We start from the raw sequence: 11,106 nt of genomic DNA on the forward strand, positions 1-11,106 counted from the left end.
GTTCGTTTACATGACTAGCTTTCTTTTAACTCCCGAATGTTCTACAGGCATGGGTAGCGGGCCCTAAGAGGCTGGAGTTGGGGCTCAGAGGCAGGGCGACCCACGTCGTCTCCACCCCGGGGAGACTGCAGACTGGCGTGGGCAGGAGTGAGGCCGTGCGGGTGCAGCTGGCTCTCAGGTGCGAGTGGGAGACACTGGGGTGGCGGCTCCAACCTCCTGCTACCCCAGGCTTGCGTGGGTGAGGTCTGAGCGCCATCACCCCGCAAAGGAGGAGCTGCACAGCACACGGGGCCAGGCCCTTCGTGCTCTGGGTCCCGGAGACACGACCGGCAGACATGAACTGGTTTGCCCCCGGCGCCCGGAGCACCTCTCGGACCCTCAGACTGTAGGAGCACGTCACTCAGGAGGCCCGGGAACCACACGCAACCATGCAGCGCCGATGTGCAGTCCCCGGGCTGCACGCATTGGCGAGCGGGCACCTGCCAGGCGCCTCTGGGGGCCGCACACGAGGACAGGCCAGCACGGCTTCCGGCGGCGTCGGGGGTCCGCACCCTGCCTCCGGCTGGTTCCAGGCAGGGCTCATCCCAGAGCATCTCTGCACCGACACAACACTGTTTTCTAAGGCGGGTCCCCTCGTCCCCACCGTTTAATGCTGACCCCTAAGCCGTCCAGGCAGTGACAGAAATTCGCTACTTTCTACACAGCGTGGCCGTTTCCCCTCCGGTTCCACCCTCCGTTCCCACCAGCGTCTCTGCGTGTTTGCGCGACCCTCGGCTTCCCACAAGATGCCCGTCTTTCTGCATCCCCCATCTCAGCCAACGTCAAGTGTTCCTGGGCTCACAAGCAGGTCCCACACCCACTCTCTTATTCAAGCAAGAAAAGGAGAAATATTCACTACGAGTCAGGTCACACATATGTAATGTCCACTCCAAAAGTCTATGTGAATTGTTAGAAAGTTGTAGGATACCAACTCTAATTCTTCATTTTTCCAAATATGACATCAATCTCTACCTTAGAAAAAAAAATCTTAAGCCTTTTTAAATTTTTTTTTTTGCTATTATTTGTTCTGCATCCCAGGAAGGCTTCATAATGAGATAAAAATCCAAGATTTTTTTTTTAGAAATGTATTAACGTATACCTCTTATGTGTCTACATCTTTATTATTTATATATTTTTCCGAAATAACTGAATAACCTTTGAACCTTTTCTAGGTAATCATCCTCTTTCCATATGATCATTACCATTTAATGAAGAAATACTCTCTCCTTCTGAGGTATTATCTGCAATTCGGTTTAAAAAAAATTAACACTCAACATGCCTCAAAAATAATAAGATCCCATGGGCAAAGCCCTGCTGTGAGATATATATGAGTGTAACCTGGCTAAAACAAACAAGAGTGGCATGTCTGTCTCTAAGTATAAAATTGAGCCTCAGTGAATTTTACTGTCCATGAACTTGCTCTGATGTTACAGAATTTACATTGCACCAAATGGGAACAATTAATCTAGGCCTAGCTGGTTGGCTGGACAATAAAAGAAGAAACTTCTCTTGATTTAATGCCATGCCTTTATTTATTCCATAATCATTTTTAATTTAGTCGAGAAACGAAATCTAGACTGGGTGGCTCAGCTGTTGAATATCTGCCTTTGGCCTAGGACGTGATCCTGGGTCCCGGAATCAAGTCCCACATCAGGCTCCCTGCATGGATCCTCCTTCTCCCTCTGCCTATGTCTCTGCATCTCTCTGGGTCTCTCATGAATAAATAAAATCTTTAAAAAATAAATAAATAAACAAAATCCGAAGAGCTTCCAGAGATAGATCGGCTACCAAGGTGGGGTCACAGGGTCTTCATGGATGGATGGCCCCTCCCGCCCTTGTGACTTGGGCAGATGATAGGGATGGTGGACGGGGAAGGGTACATGGGAGTGGACACACCTGAACAGGTGCTTCCTTTGTGCAGGGCACCGTGTGGGGTCACTCGAGAAGGAAGAAGTGTTGGATGCAAAGGGCTCGCACCCTGGTGCCCTCCTAATCCTGTCCCTAACGAGACAGCCTTGAAAGATGGACTAAAGAGAGAAAGGGCTCAGAGCCAACCCAGACACATGCATCATCAGGCTCTGTGAAAACCCCACTGAAGCGCACACAACGTTCTGCAGAAACGCATGCACGCACGGAGGAGGTGAGCCCCGTGGGCCTTAAGAGGACCGTGGGTTTTGACCAGCCAAGGTCGGGGGGGACGGAGCTGGTGAGCGAAGCCGCACACTGTGAGAACACAGAGCATATTCAGCGAACAGTAAGAAGTCTGCGATTAATCCCAAATCATTGAGAAACAAGTCACCTCACATGTTCTCACGCTGAGGCGAGACCTGTGTGGCTCCATTCCGGATCTCATTAGTTCCAAGAAGCTCCGTGTCACGCTTCCCGATTTGCATCTCATTAGGTGGCGATGGCAGGAGCCGCGTGGTGAGGACGGACGCCTCTCGCGCTGGCCCGTGGGCTATTGGTCCAGACTCGTGGTCCTTTTCCTGTGACCTGATGTCGGGGTCCACACCACTGGCTACAGTTTCTGGCAGCCCCTAAATGAACTTGGAGTCGCCATGTGCTGACGACGGTCACTCTAAAAATAACAAGGGGAGTTATTGCCGTGGTCTGGGGTTTGCGTTCACCTGTAATGATTCTTTCTATATCTACGGTTGCTGTTTTCCAGCTCAAAGATTCACCTTCTTTGATGATTATCATGAGAAAAGTCAAGAAGAAAAGTCAAAACAAGGACTTGGAAAAGTATTTGTGTCTCCAAGTCCAGATGTAAGGAACGTGGGTGAAGAACATGATCTTCCAATAGGTGGAGTCCAACAGTCTTACACTCAGCAAAATTATCTAAACACATATTGCTCGAAGGTACGAATCATCTTCCAAAAACCACCGCCTAGTTTGATCGTAGAGCTCGTGTGCAGTTGCAAAAGGAGTTAACTCTGAAGACTTCAAATAAATGTTCATCGTTGCCAAATCATTTAGGGATCTCCAGTGTGTATGTGTATACACATCAGTCCTTCAAAAACAACAAAGAATTGAAACATGTGCCCAGGGGAAGCCCGGGGGCTCAGCAGTTGAGCATCTGCCTTCAGCCCAGGTTGTGACCCCGGGGTCCCAGGATCAAGTCCCACATCGGGCTCCCTGCAGGGAGCCTGCTTCTCCCTCTGCCTGTGTCTCTGCCTCTCTCTCTCTGTGTCTCTCATGAATAAATAAATAAAATCTTAAAAAAAAAAAAAAAAGAACATGTGCCCAGAGCTGCTAAGAAAATGGGAAAAATTTCCCTCCATGGGAACAGCTTTCTTGAGTTTTTTCAATTAGCAGAATCAGCAGTGGGGGGAGGGGAGGAAGCAACAGGTTTCACTTTAACGAGACCCTAGCCCCACGCCATCTGACAGCTGTGGGGCAGGAGCGGTGCCTGGTACAGCCCCCGGCAGCGTTCTCACTCCCAAAGAAGTCCAACACTAAGGAACGATCCACCTCTTCCTCTATCAAAAAAAAAAAAGTGATTCTCTGCATCTTCTATCAAACTAAATGCCCCCACTAACAAAAGGCTGCCTCACATTTAGGAATTTCTCAGGGTTCCAGCTGTGCCCAGGAAACGTATCATACTCTCAAGTCGAGGAGGAAGTGCTGCTGCTCCCGGTCCAAGGGGAGACTTTGGGGAGCACCTTCCAAAGCCACAGGCTGGTGCTTGTAAATATGACCTCACTTAACCTTGGGGAAGCCCTAGGACATGGACACTATGTTAAGAGGAGGAAGCCAGGGCTCTAAAGATAACTTTATGGCCCAGAAAATCATCTTTGTTTTTTGGTTTGTTTTTTATTTTATTTATTTATTCATGAGAGTCAGAGAGGCAGAGACACAGGCAGAGGGAGAAGCAGGTCCCCTGTAGGAAGCCCGATGCAGGACTTGATCTCAGGACCCCGGGGTCATGCCCTGAGCTAAAGGCAGATGCTCTGCCACTGAGCCACCCAGGTGCCCTAAAGTCACCTCTTTGTAACACTAAGATGCCCACTTGGTGCCTTGAAAAGTGGCCTCTGCTGCCAGCCCTGTGGGGTTCTTAAATCCCAGACACTCACTGCAAAGTGAGGTGGCCCAGAGCCCCGCAAGTAGGGGACCAGGACACAGCCTGGGCCAGGAGGCAAGGGGGACCCACGGTCAGAGGCCCTGCACACTCCCTTCCACGTCTCCACGACATCCCGGGGAGAGAAGTGGGAGCAGAAGAGCCACCACTCGCAGAACCCCCGGTGTGCCAGGCCTGGTGGCTGGCCTGGGGTGGCAGTGCTGTTCCCAGACCATTTCCTGCCTGACGCCGGGCAAGCACAAAGCCAAGCCTGGAGCTTCCACCCCTCACCCGAGTGGTACCCGGGGTCCAGCCAAGGCTCAGCGTGGGAAAACCTGTCGGGGGGTGCAGGACAATTCCTCTCCCTCCCATCAGGGCAGGTGACCCCAGGGCACAAGGGACAGTAGGATCGTATCCACGAAACCTCAGATTCCCCGCAGGGCAAAGCAGAACCCGCCAAGGGTTCCAAGAGTCCTCTCCTTACCTGCACCTGCTGTCCCCAGTCCCAGCCATTGTCTTGGGTGGTGAGATGTGGCAAATTGTCTTTTGTTCTCAACCGCAGGCTTTTGCAAATAGTTTACACAACAAGCACACATAATTTTTATTTTCAGAGGAAAAGAAGATTCCGCTTCTTGAAAGGAAAACCGCCTTGTCGTGTTTCTATCCTCGTCCAGGGGCATGCGGAGGCGGCGGGATCTGGGAAGTCTTCGACCACTTTTACAGGTGAGTGAGCTTCAGCAAACCCTAAATATGAGGACTCCTAGGGGACCAATGGCCAGTGAAACAGTTTACACGGGGACGAGCACAGGGCTTCCCCTCTATTCCTAGGGCGGTGTCACACGGACGGAGGTGACCTAACCAAGTTCAGTCAAACAGATCAGTGGCACTTATTGAACCCGTACTAAGGGCAGAGCATTAATACCAAATCCTGGGTCCCCACGGCTGGAGCTGGGGCCCTGCTCCATGGTCCCCGCCGCCCGGGCCAGGGAAGGCAGGGGCACCCCGAACCAGCGCGATCTGAACAAGAACTGTGTGCCAAGACGGCGACACCGGGTCAACGCCCCAGCATGGGCCCTGGACAAGCGTCCCCGCCGCCCCCTCCACGGGGCACGTTTTTGCCCACGCGCTGTGTCCACGTAGCAGCGGACTTACAGTGACTTAAAGCAGATGGTGACGTGTGTCCCCTGCTGAAGCCATGTCATCTGCAGCTCACTTCCAAAGATTCCCGTGTGTAGGCTCGGGGGCCGGGACCGTGTCTTCACAGGTGCCTGCATGTAAGCGACTCCGTGGTTTGGAGGTTGGGGTGACTACGTCCCGAATGCGTTCTGAGCTTTTGGAGCAACCGGGAAAAGAGCACATGAAATGTCCCCGTGAGTTGGTTGAGGAATGTTTTATATGCTGAATGCTGGGGTATAATTGATAGAAACACAGCTCATCGTGTTGAAGCAACTGAGAAAAACACATTCAAAAGAAGTAAAACAATATAAAATAGAGCTGGAGCTCGCGAGCGATAAGCCATTTATTTTCCTTTCACACCATATTGGATCACAGGGAGAGTGATGTCATTGTTTTATTATTTATCACTACTGGGACGTAGCCATGTGAGACTTGGCTGAGGGATCTGGATTTCAGACCATTTGTTTTCTTCTTTTATCATTAATCATTCCTCCAGCCAAACACTGAAGCTATGGAAATGCAGGCGTCCCCAACCCCCAGCTGTTACGGTCGTGGAAGACTTACTGCCACATGCCAAACGGCACATCGGCATGTACACCGTTGGGCCAAAGACGCTGCTGACACATAACGTCTCCAGGGCTCGTGGAGGAGTCATCTGGGCCCCTCACTTCCCAGGCTCGGGGTCGAGGCCTGGGGAGAGGCGGCTCACGGTGGAGAGCACCCGTTCTGTGTGATTGTCATTACTAGATGGGTGACTTCGGGCGACTAGTATACGTGCTTCCAGCCGATCTTCTTATTTGTGAAATCGGTGCCCCCCCCGCACCCCTCCTCTTGCTCCTCGTCATCCTGGCTCCCCTTCTGAGAGGCGCGCTGCAGAGATGGAGAAGGTTCACGTCACACGTTCTAGAAGCAGCATCAGTCCACGGAGGCTGGCTCAGACGCTTGGCTCCACATCACAGCGGGGTCCCACCGTGATGCCCAAATCCGGCATGACCTCCCATGACCATTCTCTCACTCTCTGCCCAAAACGGTGGCCACTGGCCACGTGTCACTACTGAGTACTTGAAACGTGGCTACCCAAACTGAGATGGACTGTGAAGGTAAAACACGCACCGGACTCCAAGGCTTACTACAAAGAGTCCACAACCTCCTTCCTATGTTCATAGTAATTACCTAGAAGTGATAACATTTTGGAATACGAGGTCCAATACAATATATTGTTAAAACTAATATATATTACCTGTTTCCTTTTACTTCTTTTGATGCAGCTACTAGAAAATTTGAAATTGTACGTGTGGCTCCCACGTTCACTCTCTCTCGGGTAGTGCTGTCCTAACAGCCCCACGCGGCCCACGGCCCGGTCAGCAGAGTCCACCTGACACAGCCACCCTGCGGGGACGTGGGGGCTTGTCCCAGGCAGCCTAGCCCTCGGCCTCCGTCTGGCCTGGCTGTTCCTTCAACCTTCACACAGCAGTGGGAACTCAGTCTACACCCATTCTTGCCTCCTGCTCTCAATGTTCACGTGGTATCGTTTAAAGCAGGCACCCCCCTCGGGGATCCCAGGGTGGCTTAGCAGTTTAGTGCCTGCTTTTGGCCCAGGGTGTGATCCTGGGGTCCTGGGATCGAGTCCCACATCAGGGTCCCTGCATGGAGCCTGCTTCTCCCTCTGCCTGTCTCTCTCTCTCTCTCTCTCTCTCTCTCTGTGTCTCTCATGAATTTATTTAAATATCTATTAAATATTCAAATATATTTTGTTTATTTAAATATTTATTTAACTAACTAACTAAATAAATAAATAAAATTTAAAAAATAAAAAAAACAAAACCAGCACCCCCTAGATACTTGCACTCCCAGGGCCAATGACATAGCTGAGGGTTATGGGTTCATCGTGTCCGGGTCCTAACCTCCAGTGCCATGCATATGAACTCTCATGGAGTTAGTGTCTTTGCAGATGCCTTTAGCTAGGCCAAAGTCCTACTGGATTGAGGTGACCCTAAGTCTAAAGATTGGGGTTCTTCTAAGAAGAGGAAATGCCTGGCAAAGACAGACCCACAAGGAGCATGCCCTGAGACAACAGAGGTGGGGGGCAGGGTGATGCCCATCAGGACAGCAAGGACTGCTGGCTACCACCAGATGCTGTAAGAGGCAAGGAAGGACCCTACCCAGAGTCTCAGACGGAGCGTGGACTTCCGGTGTCCTGTGAGAGGATATGTGTTAGTTTTAAGCCACCCTGTTTGTAGTACTTTGTGACAGGAACCCCAGAAAAGGAATTACAGTGTCAGGGAAGGATCTCCCTGCAGAGCTCAGGTGTGCTCTCGTGATGAAAACAGTTTCTTTTGCAGGTTCATAACCAAAGAGCCATCATTGTAAGAAAAAAAACATATTTTAATAGTAATCATAAGACATAACCTCTAGAAAACAAAGCATAAAGAGTACATAGTGTCCAATTCTACTTATAAAAACGCAATTTAGATGAATGCCCACTATTTGCTTTGACATGGATGGAACTGGAGGGTATGACGCTGAGTGAAGTAAGTCAATTGGAGAAGGACAAACATTATATGGTTTCACTCATAAGGGGAATATAAGAAATAGTGAAAGGGATTATAAGGGAAAGGAGGGGAACTGAGTGGGAAAAATTAGAGAGGGAGACAAACTGTGAGAGACTCCTCACTCTGGGAAACACGAAGAGTCGTTGAAGTGGGGGGGGGGGGATGGGGTAACTGGGGGATGGGCACTGAGGAGGGCATGTGATGGGATGAGCTAGATGTTGGAAAATTGAATTTAAATTTTAAAAATGTGAAAAAAATAAATTTAATTAATTAAATTGAATTTTTAAAAACCCCACAATTTAGCAGCAGAGACCTGATCAGTGGTTGCCCGGGGCCAGGTGTGCAGGAAGAAAGGGACCACCAAGGAGTGGCAACTTTTGGGGACGATGGAAATGTTCCGTATTTTGAATCAATGGCGGGTCCGTGGGTCTATACATTTTTCAGAATTCTTGAAAACGCACGGCTCAAATGATGCAGTTATTGCATATGTCAATTAAGTTGATAAAAAGCTAAGCAAGCATTGTAATAGAGACATTTTACCAGTGTCCGCGGGACCGTCTCCATCCTTATGTGGCACTAGCAAGGTCCCCGCTACGCCGTACCACCAACACCGGTTCAGTTTCCCCAACAGGCTCTGTGCCATGAAATCTTCAGTCGTGCTGCCCATGGTGCTGGTTTTATTATTTTTCATTTAAGGAAAGGTTTTCACACTGAGACACAGTGAAAGGAAATGGAAAATCGAATGTTAACAAAGAACACACTTTTAACGATCACATGCAGGTCAGAGTTTTTTTATACTAACATTTAACATACTTGTAGTTCCAGTGCTTTTCACTTTTTAAATATTTCATGCGACGTATTGTGTGATTCTGTTGGGTCTCTTCACATCTCCTTTACACTGTCGGCGCGTCTTTCTCATGAGTGATTTTTCATCCATTTGAAAGAACGGGTAGAAATAAGAATGCAAACAAATAAATCATCGGATGCATGAGTCTTTAAAGTCTTGTCTAGATGCATCATACTATTAAAGTCACGCCGTGAAAAAGGTCGAACCACAAACTCTTCACGGAAAGCAACTGCTAAAACTCAGAGGCTAATCACATATGTTCTTGTCATTAATTACACTAAGCAAACAATGGAAATAGTATTTTAAATACCATTGGATCCTAATAAGGTTTTAGTTACATGAGGAACATTTTTTAACATGAGACACACACACACTAATTTTCCTCTAGTCTTAAATGATGGCGTCGTCCACCATTAATATAAAATCCAAAAACAGGGAGGCCTGGGTGGCTCAGCAGTTGAGCATCTGCCTTGGACTCAGGGCATGACCCCGGGGTCCTGGGATCAAGTCCCGCGTTGGGCTCCCTGCATGGAGCCTGCTTCTCCCTCTGCCTGTGTCTCTGCCTCTCTCTGTGTGTCTCTCATGAATAAGTAAATATCCAAAAACAGTTTTGGTATCCTTTCCACTAAAAAGTGACCACATAGATAAAAAAGTTGCCAGGTGCCATGGCAAGACTTTGTGTCGTCAACACTCACAGAAGAGCTCTGATTCCTTTCAGCCGAATTGGGGGGGGGGGGGGGGAGGCTGACAAAGACCCGAGAGTTCTCTTAGGGCTCCTACACGTCCTTGGAAGCCGGGTAGACACTGATATCATTTCCCCACGCATCACCATAACCCAGGGATTCCACAGAGTCAGAAATCCTTTAAAATAGTCTTGGAAAAAAAAACAGAAAACATCTAGATGGGAAAGGGCAAATGTGACCGCCATAATGATGGTATTAATTTACGTGCCTCTCTTTCTGTTTCCCTCCACACCATACAGCTTCATCATGCACCTGCTTAGAGATTATGAGAAGGTGGGACTCTTACCTGGTAATTGGTAGAACGATTGTTGGCTCCAAAAACTGTCAACAGTATAGACAACGACACTCTAACATTTATAGGATTTTACCAATCTGTCGTTAACCCAAGCCCAACACTAGATAAAACATATGTGTCAGCCTTATACAACGATCATCAGACTGTGAAGGGGAGCCAAAGTTGAGTTCTTTCAAATAAAAGTGTTAGTAACATCATATTGGATTCTTAAATGCATTAATTTTTCAGTGATAAATGGAGCTTGTTATTAACAGGTAGGCTCCTCCGTCTACTCCATGAACCACTAGGTTTTACTGAAATCAATGAGAGAATTTGCCCAGAATTGTATGTCTTCTGACATTTATTTCACAGGACTTGTGAGGATGGCTGTAGCTGCCCACCCATCATCTTAAAAAATTCTAAAAGCAGGGACCCCTTGGTGCCTCAGTCAGTTGAGCGTTTGACTCTTGGTTTCAGCTCAGATCATGGTCTCAGAGCTGTGAGATCGAGCCCCGAGTCTCCCTCTTCCTCTGCTCCTCCCCCTGCCCGATCTCTCTCTCTCTCTCTCTCTCTCTCATAAATAAAATCTTTAAAATAAAAATCTTGGGATCCATGGGTGGTTCAGTGGTTGAACGTCTGCCTTCGGCTCAAGTCGTGACCCTGGGGTCCTGGGATCGAGTCCTGCATCACCTCCCCGTGAGGACCCTGCTTCTCCCTCTGCCTGTGTCTCTGCCTCTCATGAATAAATAAATTAAATCTTGAAAAAAATACAATTCTAAGGACAGAACTCCCCCAGCTAGCTGCAATTCTTCAATATCTAAACAAAAAGAAACTCCTCCATCAGGCTGACAGCCGGTCCCAGGGCACCTCCAGGGCTGCACTGGGCGCCAGGCTGGCCTGACGCTCAGACTCGGCACGACTTGGCTCTAGGAGGCCTCTCCTATCTTTGGAAATAAAAAGCACAGAAGACGACAGTGCAATGGCAACAAAGAGATCATCGTTCCAGGATTGGGCCGGGCGTGAGCCGGGCCCGACTTCCTCGCGGCCTGCGGCTATCGAGTGTGGCGCTTTCTCTCCACCGCGAACTCACTACCCGTCGGACACACGAGGGTAAGCGATGGTCTTGTCATGCACGCATTACGACTGGTGATTAGGAAGAACTATGTGTACTGACTCTGTCCAGCAAGACCAAGTGCCCTGAAAAGCCAGGTGGCGCAAGCCCAGGGAGGAGATTCCTGGGAGCCCCTGCCCCTCCGCCTGCTGGAGGTCAAGCCCCCGAGGGCCCACGTCTCGTCCCGTAGGGAAGCAGGAGGCCATGAGCTCACTGCGAACCAACCCAGCTTTGGTGTTTAAAATTAAAGATAAGTGTAACGGGCGCCCCGGTGGCTCAGCGGTGTAGCGCCGCCTTCAGCCCAGGG

General features: G+C 49.3%; 1 long non-coding RNA gene across 1 annotated transcript; it reads right to left on the reverse strand.

Annotated features, from left to right (window-relative positions):
- Positions 1–1,426: 1,426 nt before the first annotated feature.
- On the reverse strand, positions 1,427–9,402 carry LOC144281319 (uncharacterized). Its single transcript, XR_013349896.1, has 5 exons — positions 8,638–9,402; positions 8,365–8,534; positions 5,249–5,426; positions 4,581–4,856; positions 1,427–3,049 (listed from the first exon to the last, which is right to left on the reverse strand). It is a non-coding gene; the product is annotated as an uncharacterized LOC144281319 (long non-coding RNA).
- Positions 9,403–11,106: the final 1,704 nt, after the last annotated feature.

The sequence above is a fragment of the Canis aureus genome, chromosome 12 (assembly GCF_053574225.1).
Source record: "Canis aureus isolate CA01 chromosome 12, VMU_Caureus_v.1.0, whole genome shotgun sequence".
Taxonomy (NCBI): Eukaryota; Metazoa; Chordata; class Mammalia; order Carnivora; family Canidae; genus Canis; species Canis aureus.